Below are 19,581 nucleotides of genomic sequence, written 5' to 3' on the forward strand. Positions count from 1 at the left end.
CTACTCCCTATCAAGGGTAGCATAAGTGTGTCTCCCAGCTGGGGATGTGACCCATGCCGTAAGTGGCCAAGCATGGGAGGTAGTGGGCACTCCAGATCATCACCTATCAGAGCTCTGATCTCCACTGCTGGATGGTTGCTGTTGCCATGTTGCAAGGAGGACCTAGGAGTAATAGCAACGCTTAAGCTCTGATAACACTTTCAAGGACTCAGCATTTTACAAGTCAGTCAGGCCCCAAGACAGAGCTGCATCTGAACTCCTTGGCCAAAAGCAATCTAAGCTTTTAGAATTTCTAGCTCTTCATGGGTTAAACTCATGCTAGAAATGTCTGAGGAACTCTTTTCTCTTTTTGGAGTAGCTTTTATTAGGTATTAGCTTAGACCATTTGCCTCATTTTGGAAATAACTGGATGTAATGTTCAAAAGTGATGTAGAAACACACCAACAAAACTTAGGCAAAAAATCTCCATAAGCTCAATCACAAAACCTCCCCAGCTTGATCAGTAATATTTATAAGACTCCACAAAAGAGATTTACTCATGTTCCTCATAAGGTTCTGTAATAACTTTTTAACAGCTATTTGTCATTTATTAACTCCTAAATTACCATTTGCAAATGATCCCCTAATAGAAATTTTTATCTCAATCTTAATTAACAATTTTATTTCTGGCCTTTTGTGAGTTATTTGAATGACTCCACAAAGAAACAACCCATTAAATGATGTGTTTCTCAAAATAAATGGAGTGAAATATATTGCATATGTCTGCTAAAGTAACGGAAGCTGTGCCTCACCTCCTCTTCCTAACAGTATTGCAGCAGAGTGCCACATTGTCTCTGGACAGCAAAGTAGGACTTTGTGTCATGACAGCCTTTATATGAAAACTTATCTGATTTAATCTCTCCTTTAGTTGCTAATTATTCCCCCTGGTCCAACTGTAAGATGAATTTGAGCATGTGCACAGGCTATAAAGTAGACTCTTATTCTTGGTTGGCTTTGACATCCTGGAAAGCTGCAGAGCTCTCTCTCTGCGATCTACTTCTCCCAAGGGCTTCTTGGTTTTCTCAGTGTCCAGCCACCGTGCCAGGAGAATGATGATACAGTTCAGAGGGAGTCAAGAAAATAAATGTCTTCAGAAATGATTCCTGATGCAGGGGAGCTCTATTTGAGTATAACAGACGATGCAGGACCTCTCAGGTCCAGCATATAAGGCCAGACAATTTTCATCAGTTACTAACACTCCCCTCAGCATGTCATTGCAGCCAGCCTGCAAATGAAGGCATAAGACTGCAGATTTACAAAGAATTGCTTTTAAATAGTTCCTGAGAAGACTCTGGCACCACTGGTCATACTGTCACATGCCTACTGTGCAAAGTGTGGGGGAAGGTGCTATTTAACATTTCCCATATTTGTACATGAGGCACTATAAGGATCATGGCAAGATTTGCAACCCACTTTTAATAGTCAGCCTCTGCTCACGAACGGGAACTTCAGCCCATTCGGCCACTAGGTCCAACTAATAGTTCCTCCCCAGCACAGCCTGCCATCAGCTCACCTTTTCCACTCCAAATAGGAAGTGTTGGCACAGCTGGCTGACTTCAGGCAGTCCAAGTGCTGGGGCTCTTCCAGAAAGGAATCTGAAGACACTATTTTAGACTGTGAAGTTCAGTTTGTACTATGGTATCTTTGGGAGGATATTTCTCCTAATACACTCAGCCACAAATGGAAAAAAAAATTTTTTTTTTTAAAGCATTTTAAGCTTGTGTGGTGAGGAAAACACATGAGATTTTACCACAGAAATTTGTTCAGATGTTTACATGTAAACAAATGTTCACATGTGTTTTCGTGAATGCAGTTTTCAACACGCTGGACCAGTTTCTCAGCTGGTACAAATGAGTATAGCCCCAATCTTTCAATGCAAAGAGTGTCCATATAGGTACTTCAGTGGAACAATACCACATTATGTCAGCTGAGATTTGTTTTCTGGATTAGGCTCAACTGTGTCTCAAAACTCAAAGTGAGGTTTATTAAATGTGGTTGAACTTGCCTTCATTTTGAGTTGCAGGTAAATGCTTCACATTTCAATGCAAACGCATGATTCAGCTCAGGTTCATTTGAAATATATGCACAGACTGAGTATTTCTTTCAAATACTCAAACCAGATATATTTTCAGCTTCAAGTTCCATTGTAAACATTTCACACAGCTCCAATTCAAATCAATTTGCAAATTCAGATAACATAAATCTGTAATTTCAGCAAAACAAACTCCAGAAATTGTGCCTAGTTCTATCACTTAGTCTCTGGGTTTTATTTCTTACAATATACAAAAAGGCAACCCTCAGACTGGCATTTAACACAACACTCTCAAGTATGCTAATTGTGATTAAGATCCTCATTCCTCACTTGGAAATAAATCAAAGGACTCTTAGAAAAACGACAGTATTGAAAAAAAATAAAATCTAAGACTTATGTCTCATCACTATGCTTTTAGATTCTGTATGATTGATTGTAAGTGCTTTGTGGAACATGTTTGAAAGGAAGTGAGAACTGGTCTGATACATATATGAGCTTAAAGACTATATTTTGGTTTTTTGGCCTAAACCAGGATGCCTCTTGTTCTTCTGAATTACTTTTTCAGTATATAGTTTTATGGCATAGAAGTAAGTGAAAGAGCATTTTTACACAGTGCTGCTAAACTTTATAGAGGTGCAAAGACAAGGTCTATCAGTTTCTAGTCTGATTCTTTATATATGAGAGATTATTAGAACAAACCAGTAAGAATGAGAAACATGAAACAATACAATTCTGCATTATTAAGCTTAGGTATTCTTAACAAATTCATAAGTCTTAAAGAGCAGGCAGTATCACGCTATACAGTTTGAAAGGTCAACCAGTTACTAGATTCAAAGAAGAAAGTATCAGGATTGCTGAGAAAAGACCACTGATTTAGACATTCAGAGAAATGGAAAAAGAAAAAGAAAAAGGAAAATAGATTAAAAAATACAAGCACACAAGCTTATCAGACAAGGTAGTCATGCTATTGGGTTTCCCTCTAATAGACTATTTTAAGTTTGAAACTCTGGATCATCTTTTTATTTTTCTTTCGTGTGGCAGATGAAAATGGCAAAAACCTAAAGTTTTCTCACTACTGGAAACTGAATGAAGGTTTTTATTATTTTTTCATTAATAATAGGGTATAACATTCTGGTCAAGTTACAAAAAAAGACACAGTCCTTTGTTCCAAGTCGTCATCTAGTTAATCGCATCTATATGCTATTATTAATAAACAATGTCAGACACAAGTTTAAATGTTTCACACTGAACTGTAAAGTGAGTTTCAATAAGAGAAACTGTCGTTCAGCACTAGAGGTAAAAATAAACTGCCGATGCAATGTACATGCAATAGTGCAGCATGTAGAGGCTGATCCCTTAGAAAACACCAGCTGTTACAGAAAGGTGTGGCACATCTCTCTGGAAAAGGGGTTCTATGAGACTGCCTTCCCTTGGGAAGCACTGTCACCTCAGCGCCTGCCGAGGTCCTTAGCTTCAGCTCATTCAATGGCACGGGCCCAGCTATCTAAAACTCTTCCGTAGCTCCAAGGCAGAGGATGTAATCACTAACCGAGCCTACCAGGGGCAGGTATTACAGGTAATAATATATGTCTTCACCAGATATTCATCTGCATGGGAGTCAGAGCTTTCCTGTGGACATTTCACGACAGAGGATGAAACTTAAAAGAAATCCAAAACTTCATTACAAACTTTATCACCTTTAATGCTCAGAAAAAGGGGATTTTTACCTTACTTTTCTAATAGAATATATGCTTAAACAAAGAAGAAACCCTGGAATCTACGAAAACAAAGCTGATCTCATCTACCCGCGTGCAGGAAAGATGAGTGAGCAAACCAGAAAGAGCAGATATTAGTGACTGTACCAGGTGTTCTTCAGGAAGATGTATTGTGGTGTTGAGTGCAGTATTTACATGCCTATGTATGTTACACTGGACTAAAATAGAACTGCTCACATAAGAAGAATTCATATCCTGAGAAAGGTGACACAGAAACCTCTGCCTGTCATTTACTGATTTGTAAGGTCAAGCAAGGTCAGCTAAGCAGCAAACATATCTTATAGCAATTATGCCTTTCTGTTAGAGATACACAAAGAAATTTCTGGTTACCAGAAAGGATGCATCATTTTTTAGGTTCACAGAAATTGTAGATGAATATGGCCAGTACAGAACCATATTTGCATGATTAAAAACACCTCTCCAAACACTTCTTGAGCTATACAGACCACCTGTATATGTCTGAATTGGGAACAGAGCCAGTATTGCCCTCAGTCTAAATTGCATGCTTGATTAACCCAGAAGAGTTTGCAAATATGTCCCATCATTATTTCTCTGTCTGTCTTAGCAACCGGCTTTAAAAAAAAAAAAACACAACAGGGAAAAAAAACCCAAAATCCCAAACAAACAGGAAATACTGTGGCTATGCCTTCTAAAGCCTATGCCCCTACTGTCTGCTGACAGCATAATGCAGACCAGACTTCCTTTCAGTATCGGAGCCTTAGCTGGCTATCTTGATAGTCAACCACCAGAAATGCCATGGAGGGTGTCTGAAGGCTGTTCATGATGGATGTCTGTCCATTTGGAAGATGGGCAAGAAGCCAAGAAAGTTGTGCTGCAGCCGCACGAAAAGCCTTTCTATTTCATAGCTCTTCTACCTTTTGAGAGACTTGCTATGAGTTAAAAGACCATGAGAAGAGCAGTATGGTGTGAGGTTCAATAGCAGTTCAGACACAGTAGCAAAGATCTACATGCACCATGAAACCTAACTCATCCTTTTAGTGCTGTTATTAGCTTTCAAAAGGAGTGATGAAATACCCCTGGTTCCAAATGCTGAAAAGCAGTATAAAACCCAGTATGCCATGAGAACAAAAGGACCCTCAAGGGGATCAGCAGATCTAAATGAGATTTTAATGTTAACAAGTGCTGACTGACCTTTTTCATTAACTAGCTCACATGTCTCCAGCAGACTAGTATCCATGGTGCACTAGCAATAGGTTAAGTGGACAAATTAATCCTTTAGAAAGAATTAACAGTTCCCACTTAAAAATGCAACTGGTTTCCAGAAAGACAATTTTCAACAATGTTTTGAAGTCTCTATCAGCCCAGATCTAAACAATACCACTGAAAAAACATTACACTTATGTGGAAATAAAAAACCTTGGGACTTGAGTAGAACTGGATGGAATTACCACCCGACTGAGACTCTAGCCTGTGGCTGAGAGGTTGTTTCCATCAGAAATATTTAGAGCTCTGTAAAGTGGTTCTGACAGTAATCTGGGACTCGGGAAACTGGGGTTCAGTTTCCTGCTTTGTAGCACATAACCAGTTAAGTCTGATGAGGTGACTTCATCCATCTGTGCCTAAACTTCCAACCTGTAAAATGGGAGTATTGTTCCTTACTTATCAGGATGAAATCAAGATAAATACATTAGGCAACTCATTCCATATGCAGTAAGACAAATAAAGCCTCTGTGTGTATATTTTCCCCATTTCCCTCACCTGCTACACGAAATCCAGCTTTTTCATGCATCTCCATCACATCTGTGCCAGACAAAACCCAGCACGTGTAATACCTAGTTCAAGTAACAGTTGGCCAGCCAGTGCCTCCCTCCTGACTGGCACACTAGCCACTCCCAGGCAGCATGCACAACAGCTCAATTCTGCCAACTTGACCCTTAGTAAGCAATGATTTATGTTTTTCTACTCTATCCTTTTCGATTTTTCACAAAAATGTAAAGAACATAAATATGTCTACAATTTCTGCCCTCTTCCAACTGTCTCATGAGTCCAAAAGTTCCTGGGAAGCGATCATGTACAGTTCACTTTCAAGAAAAAAAAATCAGCTTAAAAATGAATGGGAATTGCTTTAGGAGGGTGTAATTACATTAACAGAAGAGATACGGTTTTTTAATTGTGGGGATTTGTCATCTTACGTAATGGCAGGGGGATTTCTGACTTATGTTCCTCAAACTGACCACGTTGTCATCAATTAAATAATTACAGTCTGCCCTGATGTTACTATTAAGCTATGGAAGTAATGCATATTTGAAATCCTAGGGCAGAAATTTTATTCCAATAATGCTATAGTAGTTTACCTCATGCAAGATACAGAAAACAAAAAGTTTAGGAAACAGAAAAGACACAGCAACATGAAGACCAGATGTATTGCATTCAACTACCATAGATCAGTCTTACCCAGTTTGAGCTCTTTGCAACACAAGCATCACTCTACTGGAGCCAAACTATAGATTAACATTTCTTCCAATTTATTAACAGTCAGCATAGTTGCAAACAGAACAGTCTCTGATGTCCTCATGGTCTAACCCGTTCTTGCAAAACGGGAAAGCTGGATCCTGCATTTTTCAAGTGTAAGGGTTTGAAATATCAAGCCTAAACGTAAGTAGTACTAAGGCTCCAAGATGCATATTCAACTTGGCAGTCAACCTTTCAGAATTTAGATTTATCATAGAATCATCTAGGTCAGAAAGTACCTTTAAGATCATTGAGTCCAACTGTAAGCCTAACGCTGCCAAGTCCATGTCCCTAAGTGTCACGTCTACCTGTGGTTTTAATGAGTTTTAAAGTTTAGTAAGTTAATATCAGAAAGTTTTTAGTTAATCAAAGTACTAGATTCCCACCCTGGTGGCGTTATCCTTCGAAGCTAATATAAGTAAAAGGTCAACTTAAATATTACCTCAAAATATTGTCACTTAAATCAGCAGAAGAAAATTTAATCTGCTATCTGCTGAATCTGCAGAGTGGTCAGGTTAGTCAGAAACAGACGAGAAAACAGGGATGCAAAAGGGGAATGAAAGAGAAGGCTGCACTGCTTATGAGGTGCATGCTTTGAAATGGTAGAGCATTATCCGTATTGAGCATCAGGATGTGTACTGATCATTCTGACCTAAGCTTACAGTGAAAGAAAAAGGTGTCTCAGTCAGGTAGAATATTTCCCTCATGGACTCAGTCTGATGTGTCCCATTCACTTGCACTTTTCATGATTTTGGTTCTTTTGTGGCCATAAGGGAGGCTGTATCTACAATCTGCAAAGAATCTAAGGTTCTCATGAACTTATACAATTTTGAAATGCACAAGACCTTTTCTTCTCTTCTAAGAAAACATAATTCCAGCCAGTTTACTTGTGACAATGTGGATCTTGGCACCTCAGGTTTAATCTCTGGAAAACTCCTTTACACATAAAGACAGACAGAGGGCATGTGGGTCATACCAAAAGGATTTCCTTTTGAATGGCTTGTGGGCATGGGAAACCACCCCCAGAGCACTGGGAAAGAAAGCACTTGGATACTGCATGAAGACTTGCAGTGGGAATTCAATTCAAGCATGTGCTCTTAAGCAAACAAGAGTTTTCCTAGTACTCCCTTTCTACATCTTTTTCAGTACACTGCAAGACAAAAAAAAAATCTGAAACTGATTTTAATTGCATTATATAAAATACATGCATTATTACTTAATTCATTCAAAAACAACTGTCAGCTCTCCTGTTCTTACTCTTTATGAGATCCTGAAAGGCACAAAAAAGACTGTAATACACTTCAAAAAAGTTCAGCATATCTTTATTATACTACTCTGCCTTTGCACTGCTCTTTCATCCAAAATAACCCTTAAGGGTGTTCTTCACCGATGTTTATCTGCCATGCAGTCAATACTAAAAAGACTGCCTGTATATAACGTGATCATCTTCTGACCATTGCTTAGCTGTTAGTAGTAATCTAAAGTGAATACAGGAATTCACCATTTTCAACACAAAGTCAGGTTTTCAGATAACACTGAGGAACTGATTTAAGTAAGATGGGTATAGGACCCTATACCAGAGATCATACAGAAACTACAAATACTGTGACGGGTAGAACAGAATAGTTGGTTGCTGGAAACACTTGGCTTTTTCACAGAATCACAGAACAGCTGAGGTTGGCAGGGACCTGTGGAAATCATCTAGGCCAGCCTCCCCCACTCAAAGCAAGCTGTCCTAGAGCAGGCTGCTCAGGACTGTGTCCGGTCAGGTTTTCAGTATCTCAGAGGATGGAGACTCTACAACCTCTCTGGGCAACCTGTTCTAGTGTTTGATCATCCCTACACCAGAAAGTTTTTTCTTATGTTTAAACAGCATTTCATGTAGTCAAGTATCTGTATCCTGAGATCAGAATCATGTCACTGTGAATCTTGTCATTTCACGTCCTAAAAGGTCTTCTTTTAAGGATGTTGTGATTATAGAAGTCTGTTAAGACACAGGCAACATTTGCTACATAATGCTACAAGACAACTGACACCTTGGGATCACTAGTGTTAGAGTACCAGTTTTCTGAGATATACTTTGCTGAATGTTTTTAGTGGGTTGGCACAGGGACTGCAGAAGACAGGCTGATTTGGTTTGCGGTATGTAGCAGTCCTCAGTGTAGGAAGGCAGCTTTTATTTCAAGGCATAAAAAGTAATTGCTGGCAGAAGCAAATCAGGTTTGATTATTGTCTAAATTTGTCTAGTACATAAAAGCCACAAGGCCTTCAAACCATATACAACTGTTCTCACGTGGCTCTGTGAAGAGTCATGCAATAGTCAGAAATTGCATGACTTAAATGCACTAGAAAACAATTACTTCATTTTATAAAGATGCTTCACTTAGGGTTCTTCACTTTATATTTTAAATCAATTGTACTCCATACTGAAAAATACATCAGGAATCAACTGGTCTTTGAAAAACAGTAATGAATTTCTCAAGGGTAAGGAAAGATAAATCATTGATATTAATAAGAGACCTTGGATCTGAATGTCAAGTTAGTTGGAAAACAATGTTCTAGAAAAAAATTATTGTGCCAGTCCTGCCAAACAATTACACAGGTGCTTCACGTTATTCATATCAAGTCCATGGATGACAACCTCTTTCCTGACCTCACTATAAAGAAGTGTTTACAGGCTGTCATAACCCAACACAACAGTATGCCTGCACACTCACAAGAAAGAACTGATTGCTTTTTGTCATCCTTGCATGACACAGAGTCATCAATTAAATAACTTCACTGTGTATTTCTCGTATTTTTTCCTCCTAGAACACCATAATCAAGAATATAAAACGATCCAGTGCCAAGACAAGTGTGCCTTCAGTAATATGCACTTTCCCATAAAATGATAGGAGATGCACCTGGCTGTTGGAAACCCAAGAACTTAACCACTTTGAAATGGCATACAAGGAAGTCAGATATCACATAACTGTTTAAACCTCTGCGGCCTATTCAGACACTCTGTTGATCTTGCAAACCTTTGGTATTTCAGCTATTGTCCATCTTTGAGACATTAAACTCTGAAACATCTTTTTATGTGCTTGGAAAACAAATAGCACCATGAACTTTACTGAAATTTAAGTAATTTATCATTACCATATCATCATCAAGAATTTTATCTAGAAGCAATAATTATTTTTCTTTGCTTAACATTTCTCTCATTCCTTTTCCTCTTCACTGAGACACTCTGAATTTTTTAAGCCGTATCACCTCACCCATTCTCCCATGCCCCCCCTCCTTTTTTTACATATGCAAGCAAGACAGTTGCATTTTAATAACTCTTAATGCTTTTAAGTAATCTCATAACTGTAATCCCATAGTAGTTTACTGTTCCTAAACTCCTTCCATTTTGGTTTTCATATCTTTCTGATAAAGCAATATCCTGAAAAAAAAGTAATTTTCCAGACACTGCCATACGGGAGCCAAGTCAACATAAATGATTAATTCCTATTCCATAATACATGCATCAACAGTACTATTCAGAAATCTTTCTGGCCATTTGTGCTGCTTCGTTTCAACTTTCAATCCACCCTCCCTTATCTAATAACTCTCCATCTGCACAACTGGTTTACAGGTTTCTCGAGTGCGATTGTTGATTATTTGGATTATTTTTCTTCAAACTGCTTTGCTTCATTTTTCTGAGTTGAAAATTACTTTCTTGCATCCTAACCTTCCTATGACCTAACATCTTTAACCGTATCTTCTAAAAATCAACAGGAGCCTTTCTGTAAACTCTACAGGCATTGGGTCTGGCTTAATCGCATTTGCACCCTTTCCTCATGCAACCACGCATGATCAATAGCACCAGTCAATTGTATGGTCACTAATTATATCTAGTGTGGAACTGTCACATCGATAATTGTTCTCCAGCCCAGTGGTCTACAAACTGTTTTTGATCACACACTGCTATAAGTAAAACATTTTTGAGTATGCGCCCCCTATATATATATATATTTATAAATTATATACATGTACTACTATACTAATACATTACTTACATTATAAAAACATATGTAACAATGGAAATGAAAAGTGAATGGGATGAAGATGAAATAAGCACTATTTTTAAAGATATTTTATTAATGGTACAAAAAAATATTTTCTTCCCACACCCCAGTGGATGGTCGTGTGTGCACCCCACTTTGGAGACCACTGCTCTAGCCCTTGTCCAGGATACATTTCCACATATCTCTCCTGAGAACTGAGAAAACCATGCTCAAAATCTCCTCTGTTTAATCAATAATAAGAGTTTCTGACAAACTGAGGAAAAAAACCCAAAACATCATTCTATCTAGCCTCATTCACCTGGTAACACTGCAGGATTGCTATTTCTTTTTTTATCCTTACAATTCTTCCTCTTCCACACAGTTGAAAAGAGGCCTTTCTCTGTATTTCCTCATGTTGACTTGAATGAATTGGGATGCCAAACTTGACATTTTTCTTTTTCTTTTCAGCACATGATAACTTTGATTATTTATAAATGAAGAAACGATGGTTTAGGTGAAGATGAATCATCATTGCTAATAGAAGAAATGAGGTGCTGTGTTCAGGAAACGTCTCTTATAATCGTGTTTCCTTCCAATAAGCCCACCATAAATCAAACTCCAACTTATGAGACACTTTGGTATATTTCATTTTTTATAGCAGCTCCCATTTCAGAGAGGCTTTTTTAAAAAGATTTGTTCTATTTATTTATTTTTTTTATCTGACACAGGCCAGAACTGTTAAAGAAGGATGATAACAAAATAACCTCTCTGCGGTAAACATGATCAACGCTGTATCTAAAAATGTTATGAACTGCTGTGGCACTGATTCCAGACTTTCCACCAGCTTAAGCATTAACATTCTTGGATTTTAGACTGCATTTTATTTTCAGAGTCAATGCTAATTTTGAATGAAATGTTGTTCACGGATCACCACTGATATCATACCAGAACTTAGAGCTAAGTCACTAATGCTTTTTACTTCATCCCTAACACTCCCAATCCATGGCACTTTGTAGGAAATACGCATTATAGCTACCAGACACAGCTGGCTTCCAAAAAGAGGTCAGCTTCCCTCCTTAGTGTATTTACTGAATACCATTATACCTTTATATCCCATTTTGGTTTAAATGTTAATTTTTGAGTTACAATTAACGTACAGCTAACTTCACATAGGCCTACCTTCTGTATGAGGAAAAAAAACCAGAACAAAACACAAAAAACCAAAACCAAACCAACAACAACAAACCAATAAAGGTATCCTGGAAACTCAAGCAATAGACAAACACAGTCCAAATCATAAAATCAAGAAAAATAGTAGTGCTTTAATTAAAGCAGTATTAAAAGTATTTTGTGGCGTATTTCCTTATAAAGAAAATACTTGCCAGGCATCCATAAATTTTTCCATGCTTTTCAACACTAAAAGGAAAGGAAGCACAAAATAGGTTTTGTTCACCTGTTCTTCATGAGACTCTATTTTTTTCTTTTGATAGATCAAAAGCCTTACTTGGATTGTTTGTCTTTCTCAGTTTGGCTACCATTGCAAATGCCCTTCTGTGCTCCTGAGAGCCTTCAACTCATTTCTCTGGGTTAGATAAATATTGCTCTTGAAGCTGTCTCATAAAGCTGTACACTTTTTTGTGTCTCCCTGTATAAACCTTTTATTGCCCATTGTGTCTATCATACTAAGGAACTTATTCTTGTGGGCTCACTCCAGGATATAAACCCAGAGAAGACCACAAAATTACATTTGAGGCTATTGGCTGTACAGGCAGGTCTACTTCCAGGACAGGAGCCATTTTCTAAGGAATGGAGGAGCAATTCAGCTTAAAGCTTGACTGATATAAATAAATAGGGATAATGATGACCCCTGTAAAGCTGAAGTGTTGGTAAACTCACTGACTTTCAACCCTTTGTTGAGATACTTACCCTTGAATATCAGCATGGAACCATGCAACTAAAATTCAATTCCTTCTCAACTTAAAAAATAGATTTGAGGCTTGTCTAAGTGGGTGAAGTGTATGCCTCTAGTTGGTGCTAGTAGTGGTGGTAAACAAACTTTGAGCCTATTCTAGTTTGAACAGCAATGGAAATATAATACTAGCACAGAGAGACCCCAAGATCTTTATAGGTGTTGATGCCTGAGTCAGGACAAGTCCCTTGGCCTGGCAGATTCCAAGACAAATTTGCGGGACCTGTAGTATACAAGCAGAGCTGACCTGGTATTTACTGAGAGACTGTAAATACAGGGTGCCATTTTTAGGTAGTCACTTTTCAGAGCAACTTCACTGTCTAAGCAGTAGAAGAAAACGGAGAAAAAAACATCTCACAGTGAAGGTTTGTGTCAGGTTTTGACAAATGCTGCCTCTTCCGTGCCACTGCCACGTTTCAGCCAGACTGCTGCTATGTCAACATCATATTAAACATGTAACAAAAGCTTTATTTCATTAACAGTGACACTAGCCCAAATACAGCTTAGCGGCCAGCACACTTGAATCCTCACCAAAGGCACCTTCCTTGACTGATCTATGGTAAACAATGATAAGGTACCATGGAAAATTCACACCCTAAGAAAATTTCCGTGTTGCACAACAATTTATTTTTTTTTTTAACATATTCTGTTTTATTTGGACCATTAAATCCATTCTAGAGAGCAGAACATAAGTTCTTTCTGTTATACCTAAGTCCAGAACAGTTCTGCTTATAATCACATAAAGGTATTTCATTATACTTGAATGTGTTTCTCTAGTCAAAACGAATAATAATGTTCCAGAGACATTGTCTAAGCAAACAAGAGTTAACTGTAGCATAGTTTCTACCTCATACTGGAAAACACATTTTCACCTCGAAATTAATTTAAATGCTTAAAAAGAACTGATTCTAGGACTATGCTTTTAAACCTATAAGGTATTCCTTAATCAGGACATTTGCAGCAATAAGTGAAAAACAATTTCCCATGTACAGCCAGAGAAAGCTCTTAGTTGATTTTTCTTTCAGCATATGTTTTCATAATTATGAGACCACTGCATATGATTTAACATGATATTTCTTAAACATATTTTACAGATAATTTAATTTGCGTGCTGGAGAAGATTTGTAAAGATCATGGATGGATAAAATATCAGATCAGTGGCTTATTAAGGGCCGATGTGAAGCTCAAAAGCCTTCAGTGATCTTTGGGTCAAGCAACCATGAGAGCCTTTTCCTCACCTGCAAGCAAAAAGATTTTGGGACCTTGATCAGATTTACTCAGATAGAGTGCCATAGCAAAACTCAAAGGCACAATTGTTTAATACCTCCCTGCTGTCTTAGCAATCTTGAAAATAGCCACTGTAGTCATCATGAGTGTGTGCACAGCTAAAACATAGGATAACCTAAGACCGGATATTCACACATAAAATATGTAGGCTGGGTGTATGAAATAAGGTTACTGCTTTCCAGAAAAATCAATGGGAATTTTGCCACTGACTTCAGCAGAAGCAGGATTTCATCCAAAGCACGTAATTACATGCCTATCAATGCGTAACCTCATGACTGCTTTTGACTGAAAGAGTTAGGCGCTTTGGCAGCATGCCAGGTGGACCTAGTCTGCTGCCTTCAGTGCTGGTGCCTGGAATGATGTTAGCTGGGTACTCCAGTAAGCATATGCAAAATTACTCGGTTACGTGCCCTACAAGTGATTCATTTATTCCTACCTGGAGGCAGGCTTTCCCCATAACATTTTTTAAAGAACTACTCCAATTGAGAATAAAAGGTGTTGACATGTTCACTAATAATTTGTAGCTAGTTCTTAGCTAAATCTGCTAACAGAATGTCACTGTGTGCTTGTGCTTGGGAACACACCTCACAACACCTCAAGCTCTGCAGTAACGAACACAAACCCCGAACCGATGACAAAGAAATAGCATTGGCAAATCTACAAACTGATCCGTCGTCGTTCATGCATCAATCACAACCGTGGTATAAATATTCTGAGCATGAAACTGTCACCATGATTTCTAGATGACTAGTTTCTTTTTGATGGGCTGAACCACAATTCTGGCATTGAACAGCCCTGAACTTTAGGATATTAAAAATTCACATCAATATTTTTATAATATGAGACACTAATTTTTCTTGAGCTGCAAATCTATGCTTTGGGGCATTCGCTATATTCTGAATACCCGCTAAAGTCTAATTTCCTTCCTTTCTTCCTATGAATGAATATTTAGATTGCCCTAAGGCAGCCCTTGGACTGTGGCATGCTGCTTTGTTACCTGCTAGTAAAAGAAAGCTCCTAACTACAGAGAACAGTGGAGGAAAAAGTTTTCCATTAGAGACAAACACAAGCTTCTGCTGTAAAAAAATGTTTGCTTATATAGCTTACAAGGTAAAAAAGAATTCATTTTTCGTAAGTCACCAATTATCTGTATGACAATGAGCAGAGGTGGGTGGAAGCTAGTTCTAAATGTAAATGAAAATGTCATATACAAAAAGCATTATTGAAATACATGCACATTCTGAAAGCGGACTTAGCTTGGACATAACTACCTACTAATTCTCTCTCCCTTTTTCTGTTAAATGCAGTTTTCAGAGGTAAGACTCTCTACCTGCATAAGCTACAAAAACTTGGAACGCTTTTATCACTGTACCCAGGAAATCAAAGAAATACATGTTTTACTAAAAAGGCAGATATCAGTCCAAATATTTCACCCTTGCCTAAGTGGGAGTCATGAGTTTCTGCAAAACATTTTTTAGAGTGTACACTCAAACACCAAGAAGCAATTATGCTTTTTGGAAAACAAATTAAATGCCAACACGGGGTAAGAACTGAAAATGAAGAGGTAAAAAAGGGGGGGTCTCAGATACTATTAGCAAATCCTCTGGCAGTGCAAATCACATGAGGGACATGGCTTCCATTGAAACCATGCTCTATACACCTTCTGCAAATGTGGCTATATGTACTTCAGTATTCTTTTTGCTTTTAATTCATTTGGCTGTATGAGCTTACTCACCTCCAGCCAGTTTTCTTGGCAGGTAAGTGGATACTTATTGCTGTATTAAAAGTTGTTCCAGCTAGTAAAAGCTTTTCTCTTATTAATGAACTAAGATCTCTTCTTTTAACTAAGCTCTCAGATGCAGGTTAAAGGAAGGGGTACAGCTAATGTTGAAATAAGTGATGCTGTAAGCATCAGCTATAGAAGTTTGAAGGGATGATCATTTCTGCTGCTCAGAAACATTGGTTGACCTCTTTCCAGACAGCTAAATCCCAGATACTCTGCTTGGTATTTGAGTTCCAAACATCATCAGCAGGAAGGAGATGTGAAAAGCTAAAAACATCAGGCTTTCTTGGAGAGGAAGATTCCAGCCTTTCCACCACAAAGCACAAGACACAGTGAAACTAGCTGGGACTGTGCTTCGTTTTCAAGGCTCACAGAACTCTGACATCAAAGAATCTCCACCATTCTCCAGAACATTAACAATGCTCTTTGCACCTGAGATGAACCATTGTTTCATGTTCACGTAAATGCCATGGTTTGTACATGAGAGACTCAGAACTAAAGGAAAATTGCAAATTAATTACCCTTCAAATTGAGCTTGGCTTCTCCAGGTTAGATTCCAGATACGTCTGAGGAAAACTACAGTTTGCCTGATGATATAAACCATATTGTCAAAATCCTTAACTTCACTAGATCCCCAAATTCAAAGTAAAAAATGCCTCCTTGCACCCTCCTGATTTACATTTGAATTTTGTAATTACTTCCAGTTTTTAAAAAAGTGCTTCTTGCTACAGTGAGTATTAAAAGCTGAATCCTGTTACAAAAAAAAAAAGTATATGGCAGGTAATGTATATTGAAGCATTAGAAGAGGCAGGTGTAGGACCGTTCATTAAATTTGCTCTGTACCTCATGAACCTCCCTGACAAGGAAAGTCCAGTGCACTCAGGAGATATGTAGGTACTTAAGCACATCAGACCTACATCTTCCATTTAATGAACATTTACTTCCTTCTAAATGTCACTCTTGGAGGGAGTAACCAGAAAAAAAATGTCACAGAAGATAACATCCCTCATGGACATGAGGCAATAAAACCATCATTAGCTGCAGGTGGCAAATCATTATTCAGAACATCATAGAAGCACTTCATGTACTACTTTTCTGTGAAACAGTTGCCAAGAATCCCCAAAGTCAGCAACTGTTCAGTATGCAATGATGGCTTTTTTTTTAACATTTTTTTAAAATTGCTTCTTTGAAAGAAACGGGGAAAAGAAAAATATTGGGCAGCCCCAAATTCTGTTTTTTAAATCTCTGGTTTTAGCATGTTATCAAAACATTTAATTTCTTTGTTTCCATTTCCTTACATTCACAAAGAGTTAATTACCCCCAAAGGCTGGATTTGGAATTATAATAAATATTAGACAGATCAATATTCACTAAAAATGTGAAGCACCACCTGAATGCTCAGTAGCATCCCTAGTATTAGTCACAGATATGCTGTACACTACACTCGGTGGCCCTGGTAAGCTGCTAGAAATAGGTAGCTACCTTTCCAAAGCAGTTACAGTTTGAGTCAGTTTTACCAAGTAGTCTCTGAATTGAAAAGTTCTGCACATCTCAGAATGAGAAACAAAACTAGATTTTTGTGTCTGCTACCAAATCTAGTGGTATCCTAATGGGAGGCTTGTCAGAAAAGCTGATTAGGATAAATGCCCATAAATCATGACTAACCTTGTTGAATTAGCTCTTCCCTGCAGGCTTGTAAAAAGACAGAATTTTATCTGCTTCTCAGAGAGCCAGCCTAGGAGGCATCTGAAACCAGCATTATAAATCTGTGCTGAAGCATGAGACAGAATAATGACAGTAGGATAATTATCACCATAAAATTAGAGATGCAACCTCCCCTCCCTCTTCGCTGTAAGAGAAATAGTTGGCTTTTTCTGTTACGTTTGTCGAAGATTTTAAATGGTACACCTGATAATATACTACTTGGCAAGAACTCAATGGATGAGCAGATCAAGGTAATTATATCTTTAAGGGGAAAAAGATGGTGGTAAAATAGTTGTTGCCATTTTGATACAGATATATAATTAATTGCTGTTACTTGCAGGTTGTAGGTAAGACTGGGAAAAGGTTAGGAGGTATTTAGGATGAGATGCATCCCCAAGTGCTCATGGTGCTGGCCGGTGTCATTACAAGGACACTTTCAATTATCTTTGAAAGGTCATGGTGATCAGGGGAGGCTCTTCAGGACGGGAAGAAATCAAATGTCACTTCTATCTTCAAAAAAGGCAAGGAGAAGGATCTAGGGAACTTACAGGGTCAACCTCACCTCAATCCCTGGGAAGGAGATGGAACAAATAATCCTGGAAACTATTTCCAAACATATTAAGACCAAGGAAGTGATTTGGAGTAGTCAGCATGGATTTCTGAAGGGGAAACCATAATGGTTGATTAAAGTGATAGCCTTCTACAATGAGATAATTGGCTCAGTGGCTGATGTTGTCTATCTGGACTTCGGCAAGGCTTTTGTCACACTCTTCCATAACATTCTCATCGACAAACTGATGAAGTATGGACTAGATAAATGGGCAGTGAGGTGGATTAAAGGTGGCTGAACTGCCAAGCTCAAAGGGCTGTGATCAGTGACATGAACTCCAACTGATGGCCAGTCACTAGTGGTGTCCCCAGGGGCTGACACCAGAGCTAATACTGTTTAACATCTTCATTAACGACCTTGATGATAGGACAGAGTACATCCTCAGAAGGTTTACATATGATAAAAAACTGGGAGGAGCGGGTGACAGAACAATGGTTGTGCTACCATTCAGAGGGATGGTGATAAGCTAGGGAATCAGGCAAACAGGAACGTCATGAAATTCAACAAAGGGCAATGCAGAGTCCTGCACCTATGGTCCTGAGCAACTTGCTGTAGCTGAACCTGCTTTGAGCAAAGGGGTTGGAGTAGGCAAGCTCCAGAGGTGCCTTCCAATCCAGCTGTTCTGTGATTCTGTATTTAGCAGACAGTGGGAGATGGATGAAGGAAAGAAATGGGACAGACTCTGTGACCCTGACTCTGTAAATAATTCCACTGTAATCAATGAGGATGCTTGAAGTGAGAGGTGCTGCTCAGGATAAGTAAGAGTGGCTCTATCGTTTCAAGAATTACACTCAAGCATCCTTAAGCTTTATAAAGTCACCAGCAGCAGAAAGTACTTGAAAGATGGGTGTGTTCAGATTTTTTTTCTTTTTTACAACAATGGTACTGTTCAGATCATTCACTTCGCCAAACATGTTAACCCCAAAAGCCACAGTATGTTGCAAATCATGGAGCTGAAATTTTACCTCAGATATTAACTCTTGGGCAATGATGTTTAGACTCTAACAATCTCTCTCTCTGTCTTTGGCATTAAAGCAACAGTTGATGAACGTTTGCTCAACGACTCTCAGAAACATTTTTTTTTCCTCATGTGCTTTACGTAGAATCTGTAGTTTTCCCTAAAGCAGGCAACATATAAAATGTCAGTAGGAGAGATCAGACAAACAGCCACCCCCTGTATCCACACCTGAACTGATAAATAAACAAGAAAAGCAAGGTATCCTGTATCTTTCAAGCTGCTATAGGAATAAAAGGAGAAAAAAGGAAATACCGTACGTAAAATGCAAAAAACCCAAACCTACCATTAGTTGTAGTAGACAAGCCAAATCTACAGGAAAAAATATAATTAAACCACACAACTAAAAGTAGGTGCCTTCAGAGTAATCACAAAAGTGGTACATCAATGGCAAAATAATCCACAGCAGAGGAGCCCTTTGGGCTTATGTATGTAATCCAAAATGAAATTAACCTTATTTAATTAATTCTTGTTTTAAATGATATCTCTCTCACCCAGAGACAATCACTGATGTCTATAACATTAAACCACAGAATCACAGAATCAGTACGGTTGGAAAAGACCTGTAAGATCATCGAGTCCAACCTGGGGGGGGGGGGGGGGGGGGGGGAAAAAAAAAAAACACCAAAAAAAACCAACAACAACAAAAAAAAAAAAAACACACCACAAAACCCACGCCACACAACAACAATAACAAGCCACAACCCACCCAACACCACACAGCACCATGTCCATCAAGCTACATCCCACAATGCCACATCCACACGCTCCTTGAAGACCTCCAGGGAGGGTGACTCTACCACCTCCCTGGGCAGCCTATTCCAGTGTTTCACCACTCTCTCAGTGAAGAACTTTTTCCTAATGTCT

Source organism: Gavia stellata, chromosome 9 (assembly GCF_030936135.1).
Source record: "Gavia stellata isolate bGavSte3 chromosome 9, bGavSte3.hap2, whole genome shotgun sequence".
In the NCBI taxonomy this organism is placed as follows: domain Eukaryota; kingdom Metazoa; phylum Chordata; class Aves; order Gaviiformes; family Gaviidae; genus Gavia; species Gavia stellata.